Genomic DNA, 27896 nt, shown 5'->3' on the forward strand with positions numbered 1-27896 from the left:
AACGTGCGGATCAACTCCAACAACAGCAACAACATTAATTTTCCCCTGTTCTGTTGTCACTTGTTTCCTTCCGGTACGTTGTCAAGGTGTTACTCTACCACTTTCACGTAACTGGCTGAAGAGGTTGATAAGTAATTGTCGAAATGGTTGACGTCTATTGGGATATCTTGCCACATACACCACACAAGAACAAACTGCGTTCTTCGTATACTCTCCACCCACCACGAGCACCTCGGCGTTTCCTGCATTGGTAAGTCCCGTCGTCCACTCACGATCTGAACTGTCATACATGGACTAGCAAGTCGCAATGCATTCAGGGAACAGACAAGCAGACTGCAAGCGAACATAACAATATCGTACGTAGCATCTAAGATGTCTGAATGGCATATACAAGTGTCGGTGTGGATACTTTGCACAACAGGGTATCTCGTAAATGACTCGCACTGGACTCCTGAAACAAACATTCCAATTTACCCTACTTTTAGTTCGTTAATGTCAATAGGTATTGTTCATTTAAAATGTGTACATTTACACATAACTGCCAATCCATTCTGTGAAACCTCGCATCAATAGCATTTTCCATTTCCGCAATATCTGCGGTGCGAGTCTGATGTGATTCACCTTGTATACCCTTTCTCTCCCTGAATTTTATCCTTGCTTCCTTCCGAATTCCAAAGGATTTTATTCCAGTCAGATAGGTCTACCTTTCTTTAACTTATCTTCATAATGAATTGTAGTGTCCGTATTGACTAGCGTGCTCCTACTTTTCTCTGGAACCCAAACTGATGGTCCGCGAGATATGCTTCTTCGGTAAATAATTCGTGTCACTATTCTGCAACCACGAGTTATTGAACTGATAGGTTTGTAATACTAGAGCGCCTCCGTAGTCGGGCGTTTAGCGTTGCTCTGCTTGATGCAGAAGGACATGTTCAGTTCCCGGTATCTTCTGATATATTTTTCTTAGAAGTTTGGAACGGGGTCCACACAGCGTTTGTGTGGAGTTAGTAGAAGAGCGACATCATCAGAATTCATCAACTGTTAATGATGGCTGGGGGGAGGGGGGGCAGGGAGGTGGCGACATGCTGATCACATGTCCTACGATCATACATCGCTCGTCGTATTGGCTTGCAGGCAGCAGTCGGAACCAGCGTAAGTCATAATCCTTCAGAGGTGTTTACGGTATGTTTTGCGTTGTGTAATATTCAACTCTGCCAGAATCTACCTTCATTGAAATTTGAATTCATGTTAGTTGCAACATCTGTGACACACTAGGTATATCATTACAGAGAAATTATTATTATTAATCTATTCAATATAAATAAACACAGTGCAAATAGTGACTGGAAAGGCCATGGACATACAATCACAGCATTTCATAGGACCCACCTGCTTCATGAAATCTATTTTTCATATGGTCAGCCGTGAGTGAACCGTGAATTTACTTTCAAAACTTTTTCTTAAGAATTTGGATTTAATTTCAAAAAAATATTCGTAAAAATTTACTTTATTTACTAGCGATTTATCAAGAACATTAACACATTTAATCACACTATGTGTGCGTAGAAGTAGTTGCCAGGGAGTAACTGATGAAATCAAAATGAAATTGCTTCTAACAAATGGTAATTTTATTTCTAAAGCCTGTTTTTAAGAAACAAATTTAAAATTATAAGCAGAAAGCACCCTCTAAATATCAAGTTAAAATTTATTCAGATGCAGAAAGAAACAAATTTTTGAGTGTCTGAGCGTTCGGGTTGAGAACCTTGCTGCTCCCTTTTGACACGGCCGTAGTCACGACCGCTCACAACAACCCTTGAAATACTACGCAGGTGCAAATCTGCAACACACCAGATTACCTTAAAGTAAAAGTTTTAACAATTCACACAAGCACACAAACTATGCAGTCCGTGGGAGGGATGGAAATGGTACAAAACACTAAAATTAAAAGAATAACTTGCCACCGAAGGTGCAACTTGATTTTAACTTCTAAGAAAAGTCTTATGGTGGAAGGGTAGCGCCGGCCGGAGTGGCCGAGCGGTTCTAGGCGCTACAGTCAGGAACCGCGCGACCGCTACGGTCGCAGGTTCGAATCCTGCTTCGGGCATGGATGTGTGTGATGTCCTTAGGTTAGTTCGGTTTAAGTAGTTCTAAATTCTAGGGGCCTGATGACCTCAGAAGTTAAGTCCCATAGTGCTCAGAGCCATTTGGACCATTTGGAAGGGTGGAAACTTTATATACTAAAATGACCATTTAAATAAAAGCCCATGAAATGCAATCTTACATAAAATTATACAAGATTGGCCAAATATGCTCTACAGTACACATATACCGCCTCTCAAGATGATAGGCAAGATCAAAACATATTTCAGGAATTAGGCCGTTACACTTCAAGCAATAAATTCGTTAACACACCGAATCCGACTTACATGACAGAGGCAGCTATTAACGTACGGCAGATTGATAGGGAGATTACCGAACAACCCGAACCGCAGGTTGCTCTAACCCGCTCCTACTCCACAAGAGAAAACGGACCACCCAACTCATAAATAACCACCTTCCTGCAGGTGTGCAAACGGAGAAGAATGGTGGGACGACCACAAAACAAAGCGACTGGTGACCTCACCAAGAAAACAAGTAGAATTTAACAAGTAAATGAAACAACATATCACCAATCACTTAACTTCTAATAAACTGCGATTTCTGGCGAAGACCTGGCGCAGCACCCCCAAAACGCTCTCCCGAACCGCCCGCTGCCAGCCGCTTCAACGGACGCAGGAAGGCGTGCCGACCTCCCGCGTCACGGCGTCGCAGCTCGCACCGGCCAGACCGATGTTGTGGGTTGACTCCTGTTGCTCTCGTTTCGGCCGCGAAGCCACTACCCCTCGCTATAAGGCGCGGCCCACTGGACTCACGTGGCGACCTCACATGCGCCGACGCTCAAGGCGGACAAGTCATCTTGCGTCTCAGTGCGCGACCGATCAACCGATAAGTCCAACCGCCAATGACCGTTGCCTGAGCAACTCGAGCAGACTGGCGGCCTAACGCGCACACTCAGATGCAGGAACTAAGCCCCCGACCGGGCGACCACTCGTTGAGTTCTCTCACTGTGCGCCACAAAGTCGGACGAGAGACTGACCCCAGACTGACTCCAGACTCGCCCAGACTGACCAACCGGCGAGATCATAGCGCCCCTTAAATGCACGTGAACAGGCAACCTTTCCCCTTTTCCACCAGAGGGAGACACAAAAGCTACGATTGCCCCAGCGGCGCCACCGCCAAAAACGGAGGGCGACTGCTTCACACTACGCGCTGCGGCGCGCTCTTCAAAACAGCAATTTTTACCACGGCTCAGTGATATTATATACGGCTCCTCATGATAGCAAAACGTTGTACATCCATTAAGCTGTTCTAGCAATCCATACCACTTCTGAGTACGTCTGTATGTAAGATGACCAACATAAAAAACAAAATAAGCTAATATTGTTTAGAGTAATATTGTTCCTCATGAAGCAATCTGAAATATGTAGTCTTATATATACTTTTAATAGACTTGCACAGAGCCTGATAGTATTATTGTCGTTTTCTGGTCTGCTTTGTTTGCGATAGAAGCGTAATGTAACCTTTATTTCGGCTCATATTTCCACCCGCGAAAATCTTATCAACAGTGAAGAAAAACTAATCTACCATTAGCATGTTGATTCTGTTTATTTGAGTAAAGCCATTCCCAGGAACCATCGGCAAGACTTCGAAAGCGTTCTTTCTTTATGATTCGAAGCACTCGTTCTTGAACTCTTTATCATCAAACCAACTCTCCCAACGCTAAGTTGTGAAAATAAAAACCCCTCTTTCAAGATGATGAAATTATCCGTCTCTAGGTCCAGTCACGACGAGTCCTTCGACAGCGCCGAAGGAAACTACGTAGCCACTGCCTCATAGTACAATGAGGAGCCCTTCATTCGTATGTTTTAGTGTCACGATTTGAGTGGCCACAGGTCATGAAGGCACTGGATTTGATGCTAAAAGCGAGTCGCTCCTCCACGAGGTCTCAAATCTGCAGTGACATGTCGAAGTATTGACTATAGGAGGTGACGGAATCATTCTAGTCACATGATCATCCACGCATCTTGCAGTGCTACCGACAATTGTTCTTGTGTGGTTTGAGCTGGGTCATAGATTGTACATGAGTTTGGTCAACATCCGATAAATCTCTTAAGAGTGGTGCGTCAGCAGACGAAATTTACATGCCAATTGTTGCTTGGTTTGCATTGAATACTGGCTGCGATCAGTCCTTTTACGGGAATGTAAAGTTAACTTAGTAATGAATTAAATTCACAAACACCATATTGTCAAGAACGCAAATTAATTAACTATTTATTCCGAGATAATTGCAAAAGAAATCAGAGATGTAAACTACAAACTACATCAAGGTGTCAACACAGGAAAAAAGTTGTTCTCAAAAGTTTACCAAAGCAGGTAGCGTTTTCGTCCTCGGGTGTTATTTTTATTACAATTGCGTTTCTATTCCCATGCTATTCCTGCATAAAATCCATTTTCACATCCAACATTAGCGTTTTCTTTTTCTTGTCTTTAACTTCGCCTGAATTGAAAAAATGTCATAGCCAGCACTACAACGTTAATACCCGCGCGAATCATCTCAGCTGACGCCGTATTGAAAAGGGCGCCGCAACGTGAAATTTGTGGCGCCCTGTTTGAATGGCCCTCATTGTGCCACTGCGCCATGCCACTAAATGTGGCAACACTTTAGTTGCGTATGTGAACACGCCTTTACAGGCTCCTCGCATATCGTGTCTACCGGCGTTCCATACGACGCTTCTAGCAACAACATTCGACCATGACACACACACACAAATTCACACACTATACACAAAGAGCACATCTTCAAACGGAGCAACACTGTGACTTGTTCACTCTATGGCTTAGTCATCTTTCTCATAATGCTTCAGAAGAGTCACGTTAAAATGATTCCATGGTACTGTATCGGTATGCTAGTGACAGCATGCGTACCTAATACATTCCAAAACGCTGTGCGAAAGAATGGGATTTTCCGCTTGTCATATCTCGGGTTCTCCTGGCTATAAAAAGGTAGGGTCAAGTGTTTTGCATAGCTCTTGGGACAGGGCCATTTGTATAGCCAACAGAAGGATCGTCTTAGTGTCACTATCCTAGTATGAATACTATCAAAGTATGAATATTACACACTTCCTCCTGCTTAGGCAAATGGAGCAAATCGGTTGGTTCTTTATGCATTTGAGGTAGTGTACGGTGGGATTGTTGGGGCTTATGGAGGCATGTTCAAGGACGGTTCCTCGGAAAAACGCACAAAAATATTTTTTTACTATATTTTCGCCGTCACCAGAGGACCAAAACCAAACCGAAGATTCCAAGGCGGCTATGCATAGTAAATAGCTGAAATTTGTACGATATATTCCCAACATCCCAATTTCCAACTGCCTCGAAAATTTTCTTAATACAGGGTGTTTCAAAAATGACCGGTATATTTGAAACGGCAATAAAACCTAAACGAGCAGCGATAGAAATACACCGTTTGTTGCAATATGCTTGGGACAACAGTACATTTTCAGGCAGACAAACTTTCGAAATTACAGTAGTTACAATTTTCAACAACAGATGGCGCTGCGGTCTGGGAAAAACTATATTACGATATTTTCCACATATCCACCATGCGTAGCAATAATATGGCGTAGTCTCTGAATGAAATTACCCGAAACCTTTGATAACGTGTCTTGCGGAATGGCTTCACATGCAGATGAGATGTACTGCTTCAGCTGTTCAATTGTTTCTGGATTCTGGCGGTACACCTGGTCTTTCAAGTGTCCCCACAGAAAGAAGTCACAGGGGTTCATGTCTGGCGAATAGGGAGGCCAATCCACGCCGCCTCCTGTATGTTTCGGATAGCCCAAAGCAATCACACGATCATCGAAATATTCATTCAGGAAATTAAAGACGTCGGCCGTGCGATGTGGCCGGGCACCATCTTGCATAAACCACGAGGTGTTCGCAGTGTCATCTAAGGCAGTTTGTACCGCCACAAATTCACGAAGAATGTCCAGATAGCGTGATGCAGTAATCGTTTCGGATCTGAAAAATGGGCCAATGATTCCTTTGGAAGAAATGGCGGCCCAGACCAGTACTTTTTGAGGATGCAGGGACGATGGGACTGCAACATGGGGCTTTTCGGTTCCCCATATGCGCCAGTTCTGTTTATTGACGAAGCCGTCCAGGTAAAAATAAGCTTCGTCAGTAAACCAAATGCTGCCCACATGCATATCGCCGTCATCAATCCTGTGCACTATATCGTTAGTGAATGTCTCTCGTGCAGCAATGGTAGCGGCGCTGAGGGGTTGCCGCGTTTGAATTTTGTATGGATAGAGGTGTAAACTCTGGCGCATGAGGCGATACGTGGCCGTTGGCGTTATTTGGACCACAGCTGCAACACGGTGAACGGAAACCCGAGGCCGCTGTTGGATCACCTGCTGCACTAGCTGCGCGTTGCCCTCTGTGGTTGTCGTACGCGGTCGCCCTACCTTTCCAGCACGTTCATCCGTCACGTTCCCAGTCCGTTGAAATTTTTCAAACAGATCCTTTATTGTATCGCTTTTCGGTCCTTTGGTTACATTAAACCTCCGTTGAAAACTTCGTCTTGTTGCAACAACACTGTGTTCTAGGCGGTGGAATTCCAACACCAGAAAAATCCTCTGTTCTAAGGAATAAACCATGTTGTCTACAGCACACTTGCACGTTGTGAACAGCACACGCTTACAGCAGAAAGACGACGTACAGAATGGCGCACCCACAGACGGCGTTGTCTTCTATATCTTTCACACCACTTGCAGCGCCATCTGTTGTTGAAAATTGTAACTACTGTAATTTCGAAAGTTTGTCTGCCTGAAAATGTACTGTTGTCCCAAGCATATTGCAACAAACGGTGTATTTCTATCGCTGCTCGTTTAGTTTTTATTGCCGTTTCAAATATACCGGTCATTTTTTAAACACCCTGTATCTTAATCAGTTCCAATAAACAGAGATTCTGAATTGCCTTACTTGTACACGTAAAATACGCGTGAAAATCCGGTGTGAGGTGAAAAGATAGTTTATGAAGCGTCGTAGCACGGGGCAATAGGCTGTAAAGTGTCTCCGTTGTCATCTGGGAACTCCATGGTGTTGTACTGAAGCACATGCAAAAACTTTTTGCGCGTAAAAGGTGTAAAATTAATTTTACGATGTTTCGATTTTATGTAAGTAAACCATCTGAATTTCATTGAGCAACAGTTTCTTTTCGATGAGTTATACGCCGTGCTAAAGCAGGAAAAGGAAGGGAACCTGCGGAAAAACCCTCATATCGGAGAAAAAAGTGTGAGTACGTTCTTGAGTATTTAAAAGAATCAGACAGAAAAGTGAGGTATCAGCTGCCTCCTTGTACCTTCATCAGAACATTTAAAAATTTCCTCAAAATTCTGGCATGTGAATATATTGGTGCTCTTTCTTTCTGAGAGAGAAGATGATCGTGGCAATGGCAAAGAGACGGAAAAATAATAAATAGTAGACAGTGGTTGTCTTACAGAAACGGCGAAGGAGACAGTGGTAGTGTGGGAGAAAGAGAGAGACAGTGGCAGTAGAACGTAGTTGACAGTGACAAGTGACAAAATAGTGTTAGGAAAAGAGTGAAGGAGGCAGTACCAGGGGCGGGGGATGGGGGGATAAAGAGAAAGTGGAAGTGGGTGAGAAACAGAGTATATGACGGTGACAACGAGAAAGAGAAAGATAGTGACAGTGAAAAGAAACAGAAGCAGTGGGAAGGAAAGAATCAGATATTATTGGGAGAAGAAAGCAAGAGAAGATAGTGACAGTGAGAGAAGTCTGTAATAGTAGCACAGAACTGAGGTGACTGTGGTTGTCACACAGGAGACAACGACAGAGAGACACAAGGAGATGGGGACAATGAGTTGGGCTGAGTGAGTTAGTGACAAAGGACAACTTGGATTGGTTGGGTGTGAGCAGCTTACAGCTGTGGGCTAGTGCATGTGAGGGAGCTACAGTTAGGGGAGTTTGATGTGAGCTGCATGTTAAAATACAGCGCGAATATGTTCGCATGCCAAAATCTTTGGGGAAATTTTTAAAGGTGCTGAGGAAGATAGAATGAGGTAAATGGTATGCCACTTTTCAGTTAAAGTCTTTTAGATAAATATGAACTTATTCGTATTTTTTGTACTCCAATAGGAGCATTTTTTCGCTGGTATAAGTTACTGAAAACACAACACATTGAGCAAACAACACAAGAACTGACCATTGTAATCTTCTACGACATAGTGAGCGAGCTAATGTTTAAACCTACCTCCCCCACCCCGTCCTCTCCGGAACCACAATTACATAAGTGTACTGGTTGCATAGCAACCGCTCTCCTGATGGTGTGAGTGTTTGTTTATGGCTTTGGATACACCATGGTAAAGACAACAAACTGAAGAACAAGATCCGCCGCCAGAAGCGAGATAACATAACAGATGCTTGAGAAAAGCAGCCAAAGAAAAGGGGTTAACGCGCTACGGGAAATGAAAAAGTAAGCATTGCCAGTTTTACCCGCATTGCAATGCTGTCCATCCATGTCACCACAAGATAGCGAGAAGCGAATCACGAGCTCGCTTATTATGCGGTCTACTTTCGGTAAGCGCCGCTAGAAATGCGCAACCACAGACGGAGTGGCTTATCTGATTTCGCGGAGCGTTCCACAAACGAAAGCGCGGCTCTCAGATTCTTATGCAAAGCGGCTGGTGCCGCGGCTGAAGCAGGCGCCGCTCAGAGCGACGACAAACGCGCCCCGCCCCCCCCCCCTCCTCGTCACCCCCTCCCCCTCACCCCTCCCCCTCTCCCGACACCTGTACAGAGGGGATGGAAACCAGCTCCGACAACACAAGCCTGCAGCGCCACGCTTAAATGATTTTTCTCCCTAACGTTTGCGCTCGACGCACGAGAATGTAAAAAAGCGCAGGAGTATTATTCGTTCGGTATCGTTACTGTGTTTCCACTTTACAAGTCGGGACTACGTAGTTTCCAATTGCTAGATCTATGCTACCCGCGCCTCTGAAAAGTCTTTTGTGAACATGATTTATATTTTCTGTCTTTATTATAGAGATAAAAAGCTTTCAGTTTATTACACAAGCCTTTTTTCTCCTGCAGATATGATTAATCTCACTTTATTGTAGCAGTTTCAGTGTCTACGAAAAGGTGCAGTACAGCTCGCCTTGTAATATTTAGATATATGCCAAGTATGGTGTTCATGAACATCCACACACCTATTCCGTCTTTATGCGAAAACCCACTTCCGTGCTGAATCACGTGTTGCCTCTTGAGAAACCGATCGTAGGCTCCTACTGAACTACCTTAACAGACTGACGCCTGCACGCTCAGCTGCTCGTTCAGGGCACGCTTGTCACTGTTCGTCTTACCCGCAGATCAATAGTAACTGAAAACTGCAATTAGCTTCTGAGTAAGAACTGAGCATTATAGAAGTTATTGTTAACAATTTACCAGCACGGTTGGAGATGTACATTACCGTTCAAATAGTAAATCTAAGTAACGAAAGATACGCTTCTTGGTGCCAAACCTCCTAGGTGGATCCCGCTACCTTCTAAGGTTCCAGCATACTATGGGTTCTAGTAACCCGTTCTCACGCTCTCAGACGATCTGTCACGTCGCGCTACGGGTATCTTACTAGCTTACAGCGATGTTACTCTTTTTATACTATATGTTAAAGCGCAACGACTAAATATAATTACATGTAGGCGGAGATGTTGCATAAATACCACAGCCTGACGATTCGGTCAAAGACAAGTGGTTGGAGATGGTAAATGACGGACAACAACGAATCAAATCAGGTATACTGATCCTCATACCAGGAAGGAAGTGATGCACACCATGCTACGGATAGGAAACTGTCCACTGACACACAATTTCTTCCCGGTGGGATGATCTACCAGTATGTGAAGCTTGAGGAATACCGCTATTAGTACAATGTATTTTAACTACATGAGTTTCGTAGTTCGGATGAAGACCTGTCCAGCATCCTGGCTCACAACGGCAACAGCGCAACAAGCATTTTAAAATTCGGTGAAGTGAAGATCTCCTACCTAAAGTATTGGTGAGATGATGCTAATAAACTATGGATGGTAGGTTAAAATGAGTTCCTGGCGAATGGTCGCAACAATTTCGCTTATGAGGTCAGACATCAATCAAACCACGGGATGTATACGTTCATATCCACCAAAGGCATCAGTGCCCATGCTGTTGAGTGCTCCAAATCCAACGTCATCTTCATAAGATAGCTACCAGCAGAAGAAATGAGAACTCATCATGCAGGCATGCAGGCTGCGAAGAATCGAAGGATTGGGAGGAATGGCAGGAGGGGGGGGGGCGCATTTGCCCAATGTGACGAGTCTAATAAGTCCCACAGGACTTAGATTTACATACCAGAATTATTATTTACTACAGGGCTACTGTATAGAGGGCAAAACTAAGTTAATTCAGTTAGAGCCAGTGTGGAGAGAGGATCTAAATACACATGGACAATTATATCTTCGGAGAACAAGCTGCGTGGCACTGTGGTGTATTGTTTATGATACTAAACTGTTGCATGTAGGGTCGTGAGTTCAAAACACAACTCGACTGTACAATTTTAATGTCTACATTCGGTTCGAGTACATTCTAGAAGTATCCACAAATGTCAAGAAACGTTGTAGTGGAATGTTTTGTAGCTGTATAGCTCTTGCATGTGCAAGTGCTGAATAAACATTCGTTAAGTGAAGTTAGTGTCCGTCATTCATCTAATTACACCTTCTTCTACGTGACTTTATTCTGATGGAGGCGACGGGTGCTGGAACTTGTGATAGCGCACATTATCGATGACACAGTGGCTCCCATCAGGCCACGACAGAGCCCCCGTTTACGTGGCGAGAAACCCGATTTCGCCGGCCATGGTGGCCAAGCGGTTAAAGGCGCTACAGTCTGGAACCGCGCGACCGCTACGGTCGCAGGTTCGAATCCTGCCTCGGGCATGGATGTGTGTGATGTCCTTTGGTTAGTTAGGTTTAAGTAGTTCTAAGTTCTAGGGGACTGATGACCTTAGAAGTTAAGTCCCATAGTGCTCAGAGCCAAACCCGATTTCGAGCCATATTCAACAGATAGCAATCTAACGGTAATAGAAGAAGAAGAGGACGTTACGATAACAGCAACTGTGCGACACCATATGACACGTCTTTCCGGGTTCTCTGGTGACGATGGCCAAGATCGAAACAAGTGGCTGAAGGTATATAAGCGATAGCCAAATTTAACAAATGGGATGACTCCGTGTGTTTGACTAACGTATTTTTCTATTTGGAGGGCACTGACAAGCAATGGTATGACACTAACGAGGAGAAATTCACAAGCTGGGAAGTATTCCAGGCGGAACTGCGCAAGTATTTCGGTGACACACAACGACAGAAGTGCAAGGCTGAAGATATATTAAAGTGCAGGGCACAGCGTCCATGAGAAACTACAGCATCCTACATTCAAGACGTCTTGGGGCTGTGTAAAATAGTGGATCCTAGAATGAAGGAGGAAGATAAAGTTGTACAGCTCATGAAGGGTGTTGCTGAGGATATATATCAAGCCCACCTCCTGAAAAAGGTTTAGACAGCAGACGACTTCATAAAATGATGCCATTATGTCGAGACACTGCATCAAAAAAGAATTACACGCAAGATGTTTGAACTGTTTCCAAACGTCGTATCGATGTCTGTGATGGAGGAAGCAACTGATTTCACAAGTGTTCTTCATCAGATAGTGTGAGAGGAAGTTCGGAAGGCACTTATTGCACGGCGAGCAAAAAACCGAGACGTTTTAAGAGGTCATAAGGAAGGAAGTGGAACAGACATTGAACCCAATCTCTCGCCCTTCATTTCCCTTTAAAACGGTGAAATAGTCGAGACCCAGGCGGAGTTACGTTCGCACAATGCCGCATGAGGAACCTGTTTGGCCACCAAGGAAGACTGACGTCTGGAGGACCCAGGATAACCAACCAGTATGTTTCCAATGCGGATGACCGGGACATGTGTTGCGTTATTGACGAAAAAGGCGGCGGATATTTGATGACACCCGCGCCAGAAGACAGCAGACCGATTTTAGCCGACGCAAACTTCGGGACGACGAAGATGAACAAGAAGATGTGGGTGAAGGACTACGTAGGTCACCATCGCCGCAAAGTAGCCGCTGGAGAGGACGCTCCCCAACACGCCGATCGAGGTCTCCATCGTCATTTAGAAGCTCCAGCCGATCACCTAGCCGCCGCAACTTCGAAAACTAAAGGATGCGACCTTCCTTGGAGGTGAGGCCGCCGAAGAGAAAAATCCTCCATCGTCGATCACTACAAAAATGGTAGGAAACTACGTCGATATCCTCATGGATGGCCGACCAGCCCAAGCTCTTGTGGACTCTGGAGCATCATATTCAGTCATTTCGGAGAAGTACCGTCGCCAGTTGCAGAAAACCGTATTCGCCGACAGCAAAACATCTCTGCTAAAAGTGGCTAATGGAAAATACGTAAAACCTGCAGGAAGATGTACCATTCATGTGGGTATAAGTGTCCATAAACAGCCCTTAGAACTCATCGTCTTACAAGAGTGTAGTCATGACGTTATTCTTGGATGGGACTTTTTGAAAGCTTCTCAGGCAATTATAGACTGTGGTCGCTCGAATATTATGCTAGAAGAGATGAGATACTGTAAGACAGAAAGATGCGCATCTGAGTGTGCGGAGACTTTGTGTTCTGGATGAAGTGATCATTCCTGCAGTCAGCGCTGGAAAGGTAACTGTCACGTGTCATGCCATGCATCAACCCATGGATCTTGTAGTGGAATGTAAGAGAAGAATACCACTGAAGAATAACTTGGTCATCCCAGCCTCTGTCGTCTCGTTTAAGAACGGATTCAGTGAATTGTGGATAGTTAACTGTCGCCGAGAACCGCAGATCCTTCCTAGACGCATGTGCATAGCAAACGCTGAGCCGTTAATTGAAGAACAGCTGAGCGTCAGTAGAAACCTCCCAATCCGAGTCTGTGGGCAAAATTAGCACTACCACTACGAGACAAGATCTTCTAGCTCGACTATCACCAGATCTCACCAAGGAACAACAGAAGAAGCTACTTGCATGATGAAGAATGACATCATTCAGTCTTCACTGAGCCCATGATCGTCACCCGTGGTCCTCGTCAGGAAGAAGGATGGCAGTTGTCACTTTTGTGTTGATAACAGGAAGCTTAATAAGATAACTAAAAAGGACGTTTACTCTCTTCCACGAATTGACGATACACTAGATTGAAGGGGGCGGCTAAGTTTTTCTCAGCCATGAACAGGTACTCGAGATACTGGCAAATCGAAGTAGATGAGGTTGATGGTGAGAAAACTGCATTCATCAACCCTGAGGGCCTGCATAAGTTTAAGGTAATGCCGTTTGGTTTGTGAAATGCACCAGCAACTTTTGAACGGATGATGGATAATCTACTAAGGCACTTGAACTGGATGATGTGTCTTTGTTATTTAGATATTATAGTGTTCTCAGAAACACTTGATGAGCATATAAAAAGACAGAGGGCTGATCTTAAGTGTCTCCAACAAGCCGGACTGAAACTTAATCCAAGAAAGCGTCTCTTTGGAGCAAAATAAATCAACATACTTGGGCATCTTGTGTCAAATGAAGGTGAGATCTATAACGGAATTTCCTATTCCTAAAAGTATTAGAGATGTGAGAAGCTTCCTCGGATTATGTTCTTACTATCGTCGTTTTATCAAAGGCTTTTGTATCAAAGCCAGGCCACTCCAAGATTTGTTAAAAGCAGATGTTAAATTTATCTGCGGTGGTGTTCAACAAGATTCTTTCGATGTGCTGCGAAAAGTTCTGACGACTGACCCTGTACTTGGCCTGTATGATGAGAGTGCACCTACAGAACTACACACAGATGCCAGTGGGTATGGGATCGGTGCTGTTCTGGTGATGGAAAAGAGAAGGTTATAGCGTATGCTTCTAGGACACTTACAAAAGCCGAGAGAAACTACTCAACTACAGAAACAGAATGTCTTGCTGTGAACTGGGCCATGTGCAAATTTCGACAGTATCTCTACAGAAGGCCATTCACGATTGTTACAGACTGTCATTCACTTTGTTGGTTGATAGGTCTTAAGAACGATCCAACAGGACTTCACGTCAGGTGGCCACTACTTCTTCCAGAGTATGACATTACCATAGTGTACAAAGTGGAAGAAAACACCAACACGTCGACTGTCTCTCAAGAAACCCTGTGCAAGACCAGCAAGACTTTGATGAAGATAGTGACTGTCTCGCTGCACCCCAGGATCTCTCTGTTGAGCAGAAGAAGGACGCCAAGGTATCTCAAATTATGCTTGCCTTAAATCGGTCAGAGGATGTGAAAGGACAATTTAATTAGAAAAACAGAGATAAACCGTCGGCGCAACATTACTCATCACATGAGGACTGCCTACCATCCGCAAACTAACGGGCTTACTGAACGCCTTAATAAGACCTTGTCCGACATGCTATCAATGCTCGTCGGTGTTGAGCAGAGCAACTGGGATGATGTGCTACCTTTCGTGACGTTTGCCTACAACACCGCCAAACAAGACACCACAGGATTTACGCCATTTTTCTTGGTGCATGGGCGTGAGGCGACTACGACGATGGACACTGTGTTTCCGTTAAATCCTGATGACGTGGCCGACGACTACATCGACCAGGTGTTAACCAGAGCTGAGGAAGCTCGGCAGTTAGCTCGACTCCGCACGCCGCAGACTCAAGAAAACGATCGCCGAAGGTATGACGCGAGCCACCGCCCTGTTGTCTACAAGCCTGGTGACCTCGTCTGGATCTTCAATCCTGTTAGAAATGTTGGTCTCTCTGAGAAGCTCCTCAGACGCTATTTTCGACCTTATAAGGTTGTAAGACAGTTGTCTGACGTTACTTGTGAAGGTTTCTCCAGCGACAGGCAACAAGCGGAAAGATGACGAAGAGTGTAGTGGCAAATAAGTTCTAAGAAGATCACCGTCAGGGCGAGAATCAGTCGTCGGGAGTCGGAGTATGCGTTACCGATGACGCGTTCCCGGACTAGGACGTAACACAGAGACGCTGTTCTTTTAAGGAGGGAGCAATGTCGCGGAAATAGCTGAGTAGCACCGTGGTGTAGTGGTTATGATACTAAACTGTTGCATGGAAGGTCGTGAGTTCAAAACTCACATGGACTACAATTTCCATATTCAGTTCGAGTACATTCAAGAAGTATCTACAAATGTCAAGAATCATTGTACTGGAATGTTCTGTAGCTGTATATATTCTGCATGTGTTCTGGCCGGAGGCAGTTCGCTCCACGCTGTTGTATGTGCAAGTGCTGAATAAACCTTCGTTAAGTCAAGTTAATGTCCGTCATTCATCTAATTACACCTTACACCTCACCCCCAACTGCTTTTTATTTACAACAACCAATAAGTAAATGTTTTAATATTATGAAGCCGCTCACATTAAATAAAAGTATGGCCTTAGATGTACAGTTTCTAAAAATGATTTGCAGAGAATACCATCCTTTCTCTTTAGTTTAGGGCCGGGAGGGGGGGGGGAGGGGAGGTAACTATTCAACAATAGAGAAAGAGATGATGGCAGTCCTACATAGTATTATGTATTTTCGATATTATCCATCTGGTAGGAAGTTTAAGTTGTGACAAACCATGCCTCATTGAAATGGTTGCTTGGTTTGAAAGATCCACCTAGTAGATTACCTCGGTGAGCACTTAAGCTTAGTGAATTCTAGTACGAGGTAATCCATAAAGCAGAGAGAATATACATCGTTGAACCTTGTTAAGTAAGCTGGGGAAGAGTAATGAAGAGAGGTAATAGGTACAGGCAACGGTTAAGGAGGGCCAGGCATTTAAGTCACAGCCACATTTCGTTATGCATGAGCGTTTGTTGTGTAGAACGATGAGGTGTGGACCATGTGTGGTGGTTCCAGAGGGTTTTCGAAAGGAAGTATTGCAGCAAGCTCAGGACCATATGTTGTCAGGTCAGGATGGGCGAAGTGCAATGGATAGACATGTAGCAGAGCAGTTTTGGTGGAGGAACAGGAAGTGTGACGTGGAGCAGTGCATCAAGGAACGTGTCATACGTGCAGAGGGCCAACATTAGCATCAGAAAGGGCCTTTGAAAATGTTACCAGACGCGTCCAGTCCTTTTTCTATGTTAAGGTTGGATGTACTTGGGCCATTTAATAACACACCCGAAGGAAACAGGTACGTTCTCACGACAATCGATCATTTTTCTAGATTTTTGACAATGGTACCAATGCCAGACCATGGGCTAGTATTGTAGCGCAGGCGTTAGTAAAAAACCAGATATTAAAGTTTGGGATGCCTGAGACCGTAATTATGGGCCAGAGTGAGAATTTTGTCTCGAATTTAATGAAACAACTATGCCACATGTTGCTTATATGGAAGTTATGGACAAGTCTGTTTCATCCTCAGACCAATGGGAGAACTGAACGCGTGCACAAGTGCAGCGATGTTGAGCTATTACGTGGGTTCCAGGCACGATGATTGGGACGCCTATTTACTTTACGTACAGTGTGACTGTAATTCGGGGTTCATACTGCAATGGGCTTTCTCCATTTGCGTGGGTGTTCAGCAGGAAATGCCATCTTTCTTTGATGTCTTGATTCCGAAATTAGAACTAGATGGTGAGCTGGTGAGGAAGTTTGCCAGAATAATTAGGAAAGTTTCGAGGAATGTACAAAAGGCAAACACTAAGTCGCTAGTGCGCCAGGAACAATAATGCAGACGAATGGGCAAATTTCCACAATACTGTTTGGGGCAGTGGGTAATGGTCACTTATTCACTATATATCAAAGGAAAAAATGAGGAAATTTTTAACAGAATACCGAGGACCAGGTCGTGGAAATGACATTACCGGTTAACGTGAAGATATAGTTCCCCACAAATACGTCTGTTATAACATCAGTTGCATAAAATCGTTTAAAGGAATGATAGCGAGGATACCACAGTTATCGACAACCAACCCGGAGGTGAAAGTTACATATTTTAAAAAGCACGGACCTGGAATTGGTGAGCAACAAATGATGCATGATGTGCCTTATAGGCTGAGGTCACGTAAGTAATTTGTGTAATTGTAATTTGTTGGCGGATGTTTTTGTTCAGTATATCAGGAAGTATATTTTTTAATTGTCATAGGGATATTTGTTGCTGTTTGTTCCAGAGTTGTTAGTTTTCATGTCGTTATTGCTGAAATTGTTTATTTTGTGAATTGTGCATTCTTGGAAGGAGGGAGGGGGTGATAGAGTAATTTTGTTCTGGAGGTGACGAATATGTAAGGACATGCTGGGGAGCTGGAATGGTCCTGCGTTGCTGTACGTCTACAAGGGCGAGGAGGGGCAGGAAACGGTTATTATGCCTCTAGAATCAGGTGTTCTCGAGACAACAGTATGTGTGGCTTACTGATCATAAATGGACGCTAAAAGCAACGCTGGAGATCTAGGAGATTAGGAAGAAGATGCGTAGATTGGAGGATGCATTTTCAGTATTATATAAGGAGGCACAGGAGAACAATTTATTTAGGGAGATAAAGGGAGAATACCAGGAGTTGCAGTTCCCTTATAATAAATTTAGGGTGCAGTTGTCACAGTTAGTGGATGTGGGTCCTCAAGCTAGGAGTCGGCGGAAGAGGGGCTGGGTAAATGTTGGAGAAAAATTGTAAAAGACAATATTGAGAACATCGAACGAAGAGAAAGTACAGGAGTTAAATAGCACAGTTGCTCAGGTTCAGCAGAGGGCAAGTTCTACAAACGATACCATGGTGTGGCACCCAACGCGATTACCGAACTTAGAACAAGGGGTGTTGAATACCACTAGACTATGAGAGGAATTAGCAGCAGAGCTAACCCGGTGTACCAGCAAAACGAGAGAGGTGCTGAATAGCGATTTGGAGGAAATACAGAAGCAATTGACCGTGTTGGACAACGAATTGGATGTAGAAAGGTTGCTGCTTGGTCTAGCCGACTAACTTGGGGATGCTAGGAGTGGACTGGCGATATTACAGGACGCCATGTTTCAAGTGGTGAACAGACAACTTAGTCTCGTATTGGTTGCTCTGAGGGAATTCATGACGATATTTCGGCTGGCAGGAAGGCAGTTTTCCGCACAGTTACAACATATAGTCAAAGTGTTAGACTGTTCTTCTACACAGCCAGGGTGGACGTGGGAACAGATGGAGCCAGGGGCATATAGCATTCCGTGTCCCTTTTGCAGGGAGAAACTTGGGAGTTTCAATGATTCAGTATTCGCCCATATCCAGTGAAATGGGGGACATGGGGGAAGTGGGTGCAGGTAGAACTCGCGAGGTATCGCTAGTCTCCAAGGGAAGGCAGTCTCATATGGTAATGCCATAGGTAGAGTTCTAAAGGTGAGTACATGAGAAGGCTGTAATCTGTCTGGGTGGCCAAATACGAACTGAAATGCGAACATGTGAACAGTTGGTAGAGCACTTGCCCGCGAAAGGCAAAGGTCGCGAGTTCCTGTCTCGGTCCGGCACACAGTTTTAATCTGCCAGGAAGTTTCATATGTGAAGCGAGTTTGCTTCTGGGGGAAGTAAATGTGACGAGTTATGGGAAGGAGTCTCAGCTAGCTCTAACGCACTTCCAGAGGATGGGTACACATTGTTTATACTCCGTATTCACGAAGGAAGCTGTATGGATGAATTGCTTCGAATGAGGCAGACCAGAAGGGCTGGAAAAACTCAAGTTCAGGAAAGCAGAATGACCATTAATGGCACGAGCTTGTGAGGTAGTCGGGACGGATTTTCGTCTTCTGAGTATGCTTACGGGCTCAGCTGTTTTACACTGTGGCAGAATACGTTGTATTGGTCAGAAGGATTGCCGGCCGGAGTGGCCGAGCGGTTAAAGGCGCTACAGTCTGGCACCGCACGGCCGCTACGGTCGCAGGTTCGAATCCTGCCTCGGGCATGGATGTGTGTGATGTCCTTAGGTTAGTTAGGTTTAAGTAGTTCTAAGTTCTAGGGGACTTATGACCACAGCAGTTGAGTCCCATAGTGCTCAGAGCCATTTGAACCATTTTTTTGGTCAGAAGGATCTCTGAGAGTATTAGCCCTTCAAAATTTAGCATTCGTAAATAACACATTCAGTATACAGCTTTGGTAGTCCTTGGACAGATTAATAGAGTCCCACAAGGGGGAATTTCCATGGAACAAATGTGGCGGCATGTACACCATTTCTGGGAAGGACAGGAGCACAATGTATTAGTGATGAGCATATCAGCCACCAGTAGTGGCATGTTTCTAGCACCCTTTTGCGTATTGTATTTCTGGGTAAGACGGAAAAGAGCACAGGCTGTGGATGTATCAAAACATCGATTACCAGTAGAATGGTTGAATGGCGTTGGTCGGGGAAGCCATTAGTGTGGGAAGGGGTATATGGTAGTGGTAAAGTGTGAGCGGAAGCCCCGTATTTTGAATTCAGGAGAAGTCGTGAATACGTAAATTATTAGAGTTGAGGTAGTTGAGTAAGAGCATGTTGTTAAAGATTCGGGACGAATATTCTCGGAAGGAAGGAGATATGCTGCGCCACGAATAACTACAGACGTGAATTTGTGGAAATGGTAGTCGTTAAAGGACTGATCGTCACATCAGATGGCAACCAAGGGCAGTGTTGATATTTAGCAAACGATTCTGTGAGGCAGGTTTACGACTACGCTCTTAGGCGAGAAAGCACGACCCTGTGGTACTGTATACAAGTGTGAAATAATCAGAGTAGCACTGATATGCTGTGAAGAACCCGCATGTTGCAATTACAACAGCGCCTAGTGACCTGTGTGCGTAGAAGGACCAAAGCAGGCTGAGGGTAGCTGACGTTGTAAATATTAAATAGCGCACTTATTGTCTTCCCCCCCCCCCCTCTTCTCCCAGAGGAACTACGTCAGAGATGTAGGGAAAAGATGTGTAAATAAGCGAGCCCAGAGGCTCATATCGGGCAGTTGTGTCGCCATTCTGTCCACTTCTAGAACTGGAGAGAATGACGATTGTGTAAGCTGCAGGGCAACTACAACGAACTTCTGGTGATGGATGTCGGCGGTCAGTCGACCCGCCGGAACTACCACCAACCTCCGCTGCGCCGACATGCCGTAGCTGTGGTGGGGCTGTACCAGCGTGAGGAACAAGAGCGCTGCTAGCCTCCGCTCTCTGGGTGACACCGTCCGGCGGACTGCAAGCTTCCTTCCTCAGGGGCGGGACCAGGGCGCGAACTCGCGGCCTAACGGGTGCACACCTCCCTGCGGTCACTGGCTGAGCTGCCCTGGGCAGATGGTCGGAGCTGCTAGGGCTCACTGCAACGACTCTCTACGAGGAGCCCACGAGTTGCGCTTGAGGGAGCAGTGTGTGTGTGTGTGTGTGTGTGAGTGTGTTTATACAGGGAAGACTGTTATGGCTAGGGATTCTGTGTTATCTGTTGCAATTTTCTTTGTATCTGGTGGTCGAAAAAATGATTTTATATGCAGAAACCTAGGGACAATTCATGTGTGTGATTAAAAGAAGATATGAGTTATGTATATAGCCTGAAACGACAAGTGAAATTCTGTACCAAGGCCTGGAATCGAACATGCGCCTCCCGCTTACTAGGCAGTTAAGTTAGCCACTAAGTCACCTTAGCACAGCAGCTTACACAACTGCACGGATTACCCTAGTACGCCTCCCTCGATCCAAATTCTCACTCCCACCCGAGTCTACTTTAAAGCCCCCTTATACACGAAAATAACTGTCGAGCCTCTCCAGCTTCTGAAACAGCGCCTCAGCATCGAACGTAAATGATGGATCCAGCCTGAAACCCAGGTATATACACACATAAAATCATATCTCTTTGAGACCAGTAAAGTCACTGAAATTGTGTCATTTCATTTGTATAAGTACCTGCACCTGGGTTTCAGGCTGGACCCACAATTTACGTTCGATGCTGAGTTGCTATTCCTGGAGATGGAGAGCCTCGGCAATCCTGTTTGTATGTAAGGGGGAATTTAAAGTAGACTGGAGTGGCAACGAGAATTTGGATCGAAGAGGGAGGCATGTCAAGATAATCTGTGCAGCCGTATGAACTGCTGTGATGAAGTGGCTCTGTGGCTAACGCACCTGCCTAGTAAGCAGAAGACCTGGGTTCGATTTCCAGTGGTGGTACCCTGGGTTCGATTTCCAGTGGTGGTACAAATTCTCACTCGCCGCTTCAGCCTGTATACATAAAAACATATCTGTATGCGACCAGTAAAGTCTTTGAAAATGAGTCATTTCATTTGCCAAAAAAGATAATAACTGCTTAGAATTTTAATTATGTCTTGAGTGTAAGCATCATTTAACTTGCACCCATAACTGATCATCTCAAATTATTTTATCATTTTTGTCGTTATATACCAGCTTGGCACAAATGGCCAACATTTTAAGAGTATGACTATTTCAGTGATTCCTAGTGGTAGAAAACTGTATGAAATAATCAAGACCGATGTTCAGGTGGAACAATTCTTTAGGGAATAGTTTCAGTAGATGAGGTAGATTCTTTTGCTCTCTTTTGCAAAAAATCGTCAGAGGATACATAATTTGTTATAAAGTTAGACTTTCTCAGTTATCTGAAGTTAAACTATTCTGATTATAATCATCTTGAGGTTGAAACTCCTTTTTTCCGTGTTTGCTTTAATAATACATATGTTTTTGGATGGGGTCCGCCTTTAGCAAAACACAATTTCTTTTTTTATCCCAAACGTGTTTCATTGCAGTTGAATCATCATCAGTGGGTTTTTATTTCATGACTGTTAAACATAAAAAATGTTCTTTACCGTTTGTAAACATGTAAATATTAGTTTTTAAAACCGTAATTACAAATTTTTGAAGAACACTTGAAATTATGTATTCATACCTTCTTACCACATGATGTGGTTTTCCAGAGGTACTGTGGTTTTATAGTGACGCAATACCTCCAGATAACCACATCATGTGGTAAAAATGTATGAATACGTTATTTTAAGCGTTTTTCAAAAATTTGTAATTGCAATTTTAAAAGTAATATTTACATGTGTGCAAACAGTAGAGAACATTCTTTATGTTTAACAGCCATAAAATAAAAGCCCACTGATGATGGTGCAACTGCCGTAAAACATGTTTGGGATAAAAAACAAAACTGTGTTTTGCTAAAGGCGGACCCCATCCAAAAACATATGTATTCTGACTATATTTCTAAAATTCTATGACATCTTCAAAGGCTAAATATAACAATAATTACATTTCTATAAATAATCAGTGAACGCTTCCCTATTTTTTTTCTCCTTGCGATTTGCATGCAAGACATTTCGACAAATGCCGACTACTGCAAGCAACTGCATTTCGAGGTCAAATTAGTATCACGTTACTACGACGAGAGCAGATCTGTGTGGTGAGTACAGAGACAATTTTCGTTGTACCGAGCGATTCTGATTCATAAAAACATGATCATTTATGGAAGTAAGTAAGTACCGGGCGATTCACTTCCAAATATTGTGCATTTCAGTAAAGTGTAAGGTGTTCTTTCCTTGTCCAGACAGTTAGTCAATTCAAATTTGATTTTGATTTTTCTTTATATTAACAACATTTACAGCTAGTAAGATAACCATAGCTAGACTAATGCTAGGCAAAGACAATATAATTGTATATTTTTCCTTCTATCTGTGTCTAGGTTTATCTGAAACTGAAGTCTAGGACCTTCGATTTCACTGTAAATATTCCTATAACTGGAGCAGAATACAAAAAATTTTTGAAAAAACAATAGTCAAATGTTTTGTGAAATGGTTTGTCTAAAGGCAAGAAATAAAACAGATTAGAGAAGCATTTGACGAGCCTTTGAATGGAACTCGAGATCATGTACAGCAAATGAGACTACCGTCTACGTAATCCATTGGGGAATGATCCTATAGTGCTGTTTAACGTTCCAAGATTGTAAGTTAAACATAAAACTTCACACTGTCAGTCGGCACCATACTTTCTGTAGGGCTACATGAGTCCGAGCATTATTCGAAGTTGCGTCAAATGCTTCTCCAGTCTATTTTATTCCTTAGTTGTAAAAAATCATTTGACAAAACACTTGACCACTTTTTTTAAAGTTATTTCGTAAGTTTTTATTGTGGTTAAATATCACACCAACGCAACTTTTCAAGTTCAAGAGAGCTAGGCCTTGATAAGATAAACTCTTTGACACTTCATTTACGTAGCTAGCGGCAGATGTTCGTGAAATGTTTAATTTTCCCCTCATATCACTAATTTAGTGTTTCTCGGTTACCCCAATTACCTTCAAGCATTTTTTTTTGTTAAACTGTACCTCACGCTGATCTACTTGATACCACATTTGTCCTTATAGTAACAATTCTACAGTTGAATGTGAAATCAGGACCACCCTGTGATTTCTGGCGACTACTCACTGCGTTGATAGCTGAATGGTAGGTTAAAACGCAGACTGAAAAATCCACAGTCCGACCGAGATTCAATCCCACGATTTCTTGATGTCCACCCACGCGCTTTGCCAATAGTGTACCAGACCCGATCTATTTGGCTATGAAAACTTAGCTATGAAAATTCGGACAAAAATCCACTGTGTAGTTTCTAGAGTATATTGTTTTCGCTCCGCTCAAACATTTGACGAAAAACACATACGTCTCAATATTGTTCTACCTCACGTGAATTTACTTTCGGACGTTGAACGAAATAGCTCCACGCTAGTAACGTTCATAACTATTGCTTTTTACATATGGTGTGGCATAAGATAGTGCGAGTCGCTACATATCCTAGATACGTTTCACAGTGTACTTCAGTTTTCTTTCCGTAGCCATGTCGATGTGACCAGTACAAGCATAAAAACAAGATCAGGATGTTTACGCTCCGGGACAACCTGGAAATCCTGGAAAAACCCGCGAATTTTTCATCTGGGAGAAAACCGGGAAAAACCCGGGAACTTTTAAGAATTCCAGGAATTTTTCGTTGTTTTAGCTTTCAGTTAAAAATTTTGTTAGGTTTGACTGGTAAAAACTGATCTCTAACAAAGAATTTTACTTTAGCCCATTACTGCAACATAAACGAAGAAAAAATAAATAAAACGTAAGTTGCAAAGGAAATGCGCCATTTACAACAACAAAACACAGCACACACACAAGCATCTGCCAACAGCAAAATGTGACGAAGGCTTTAGGGTGAAGACTATGCAATGCTACATAACAACAAACTGCTTCCGATGAGAGTAACGTCACAACAGTTAATATTAGGTTCCTTTGAGCAGCTGCCAGCGGGATTATGCGCATGCGCAGTTGAGTAGCGTATGAGCAGTGCCTTCTCCCGCTTCTGGATACTTGAAGTGCGGCTGTTAGATGTGTCTTAGGTAACTAGACACGAGCTGTATCAGCAGTAGGAACAAGCAGCCAGATGCTACGCAGAAACATTTTTCTGGCACACCCAAGCTGCCAGATTCGCGCATGCGCAGAGTAGTCTGAGTTCTAGTGGGATGAGAGGTAGTCTCCACGTGAACCGTGTTTACGTTTAGTGATTTTGCTGCCTCTCAAGAACAAAACGGATTTCTGTGGCTGCGAACCATAAAGTGAATTAAAATATTACACAATTATGAAAGGCTAAAATATGTAATTAGTCTCAAGTGCACGTTGTTATCTTTTGCGATGTATGGCATTATACAATAGAATTAAACATGAGATAGTACAGTACTGGCACTTCAAGAAAATTTGCATTCTGAAAACCACACTGAAAAGTTTAATATCAGCTTGGGGCCTACTTCTTCGTGAATCTGGACATATGAATGTGCTCTTTAAGTCGAATTATGGATTGTAATATGGTTTACGAAATTCCGATGCTCTTGCAGTATCCTCGATGTCCTGTTTCGTTTATGACGTAGTGTAAGATCTTTTAATACCATAAAAGTACGAACATATTGGCTACCTACTTCATCGTGGTTGCGCAGGCACAGTAACGCCGTTTCCTGGCGCTCTCTGACTACTGCGGAAACGAGTTCTAACAGGTCGCGGGAAAATATTGCAATTGATCGTTTGAAAAGCGTTACTTTCAAAGTACATTTCATTTTACACAATATGAGTTATGTTAAGTGTGCGAACGAGCTTTGAATTTCTTAAATCACAGTGCGTTTGATTTTGATTTAAAGCTTAACACTTTGAGGGCAGGCCACTTAGAATAATTAAGAGCCCAGAAGACCAGACAATTACGTCAACACTTAAAATTGTACCGGCACATTTGTGTGATGTATCGAACTGTAACACACGCAAAAAAGACAAATATTATATGTGAAACCTTAGATCTTCTTGTAGCTACACTATGTACATTAATTTTCCTATTTGTGTGTTCGTGCTACTTAACAGTGATGTTACTGTAGGCTGACTACATCACGTGTCCTATGCCTACTTTTACATGCGACACATCTTGCGAAAAACGAAAACTGAATTTCGGAAACCGTTTTTCGCTGTCGTGTTTACATGTGAAGGTCTGAAGCAGATTTGCTAGTCCAGTTAACTACGGCGTCTGGAAAACAGCAATTTATGATTTAGTCAGCACAATCGCTATTTCTCATCAGTTAGACGAGGTGCAAACAGCTTCAGTCTAATTTTTCTTCTTATCCTTCACTGTACAAAAAGCCACTCCGTCAGTACTAGCCGAAATTTTTAAAAACAAAACGAAACATGAAACTTCCTGGCAGATTAAAACTGTGTGCCCGACCGAGACTCGAACTCGGGACCTTTGCCTTTCGCGGGCAAGTGCTCTACCAACTGAGCTACCGAAGCACGACTCACGCTCGGTACTCACAGCTTTACTTCTGCCAGTACCTCGTCTCCTACCTTCCAAACTTTACAGAAGCTCTCCTGCGAACCTTGCAGAACTAGCACTCCTGAAAGAAAGGATATTGCGGAGACATGGCTTAGCCACAGCCTGGGGGACGTTTCCAGAATGAGATTTTCACTCTGCAGCGGAGTGTGCGCTGATATGAAACTTCCTGGCAGATTAAAACTGTGTGCCCGACCGAGACTCGAACTCGGGACCTTTGCCTTTCGCGGGCAAGTGCTCTACCAACTGAGCTACCGAAGCACGACTCACGCTCGGTACTCACAGCTTTACTTCTGCCAGTACCTCGTCTCCTACCTTCCAAACTTTACAGAAGCTCTCCTGCGAACCTTGCAGAACTAGCACTCCTGAAAGAAAGGATATTGCGGAGACATGGCTTAGTCACAGCCTGGGGGACGTTTCCAGAATGAGATTTTCACTCTGCAGCGGAGTGTGCGCTGATATGAAACTTCCTGGCAGATTAAAACTGTGTGCCCGACCGAGACTCGAACTCGGGACCTTTGCCTTTCGCGGGCAAGTGCTCTACCAACTGAGCTACCGAAGCACGACTCACGCTCGGTACTCACAGCTTTACTTCTGCCAGTACCTCGTCTCCTACCTTCCAAACTTTACAGAAGCTCTCCTGCGAACCTTGCAGAACTAGCACTCCTGAAAGAAAGGATATTGCGGAGACATGGCTTAGCCACAGCCTGGGGGACGTTTCCAGAATGAGATTTTCACTCTGCAGCGGAGTGTGCGCTGATATGAAACTTCCTGGCAGATTAAAACTGTGTGCCCGACCGAGACTCGAACTCGGGACCTTTGCCTTTCGCGGGCAAGTGCTCTACCAACTGAGCTACCGAAGCACGACTCACGCTCGGTACTCACAGCTTTACTTCTGCCAGTACCTCGTCTCCTACCTTCCAAACTTTACAGAAGCTCTCCTGCGAACCTTGCAGAACTAGCACTCCTGAAAGAAAGGATATTGCGGAGACATGGCTTAGTCACAGCCTGGGGGACGTTTCCAGAATGAGATTTTCACTCTGCAGCGGAGTGTGCGCTGATATGAAACTTCCTGGCAGATTAAAACTGTGTGCCCGACCGAGACTCGAACTCGGGACCTTTGCCTTTCGCGGGCAAGTGCTCTACCAACTGAGCTACCGAAGCACGACTCACGCTCGGTACTCACAGCTTTACTTCTGCCAGTACCTCGTCTCCTACCTTCCAAACTTTACAGAAGCTCTCCTGCGAACCTTGCAGAACTAGCACTCCTGAAAGAAAGGATATTGCGGAGACATGGCTTAGCCACAGCCTGGGGGACGTTTCCAGAATGAGATTTTCACTCTGCAGCGGAGTGTGCGCTGATATGAAACTTCCTGGCAGATTAAAACTGTGTGCCCGACCGAGACTCGAACTCGGGACCTTTGCCTTTCGCGGGCAAGTGCTCTACCAACTGAGCTACCGAAGCACGACTCACGCTCGGTACTCACAGCTTTACTTCTGCCAGTACCTCGTCTCCTACCTTCCAAACTTTACAGAAGCTCTCCTGCGAACCTTGCAGAACTAGCACTCCTGAAAGAAAGGATATTGCGGAGACATGGCTTAGCCACAGCCTGGGGGACGTTTCCAGAATGAGATTTTCACTCTGCAGCGGAGTGTGCGCTGATATGAAACTTCCTGGCAGATTAAAACTGTGTGCCCGACCGAGACTCGAACTCGGGACCTTTGCCTTTCGCGGGCAAGTGCTCTACCAACTGAGCTACCGAAGCACGACTCACGCTCGGTACTCACAGCTTTACTTCTGCCAGTACCTCGTCTCCTACCTTCCAAACTTTACAGAAGCTCTCCTGCGAACCTTGCAGAACTAGCACTCCTGAAAGAAAGGATATTGCGGAGACATGGCTTAGCCACA

This window comes from Schistocerca nitens, chromosome 4 (assembly GCF_023898315.1).
Source record: "Schistocerca nitens isolate TAMUIC-IGC-003100 chromosome 4, iqSchNite1.1, whole genome shotgun sequence".
NCBI classification, from domain to species: Eukaryota; Metazoa; Arthropoda; class Insecta; order Orthoptera; family Acrididae; genus Schistocerca; species Schistocerca nitens.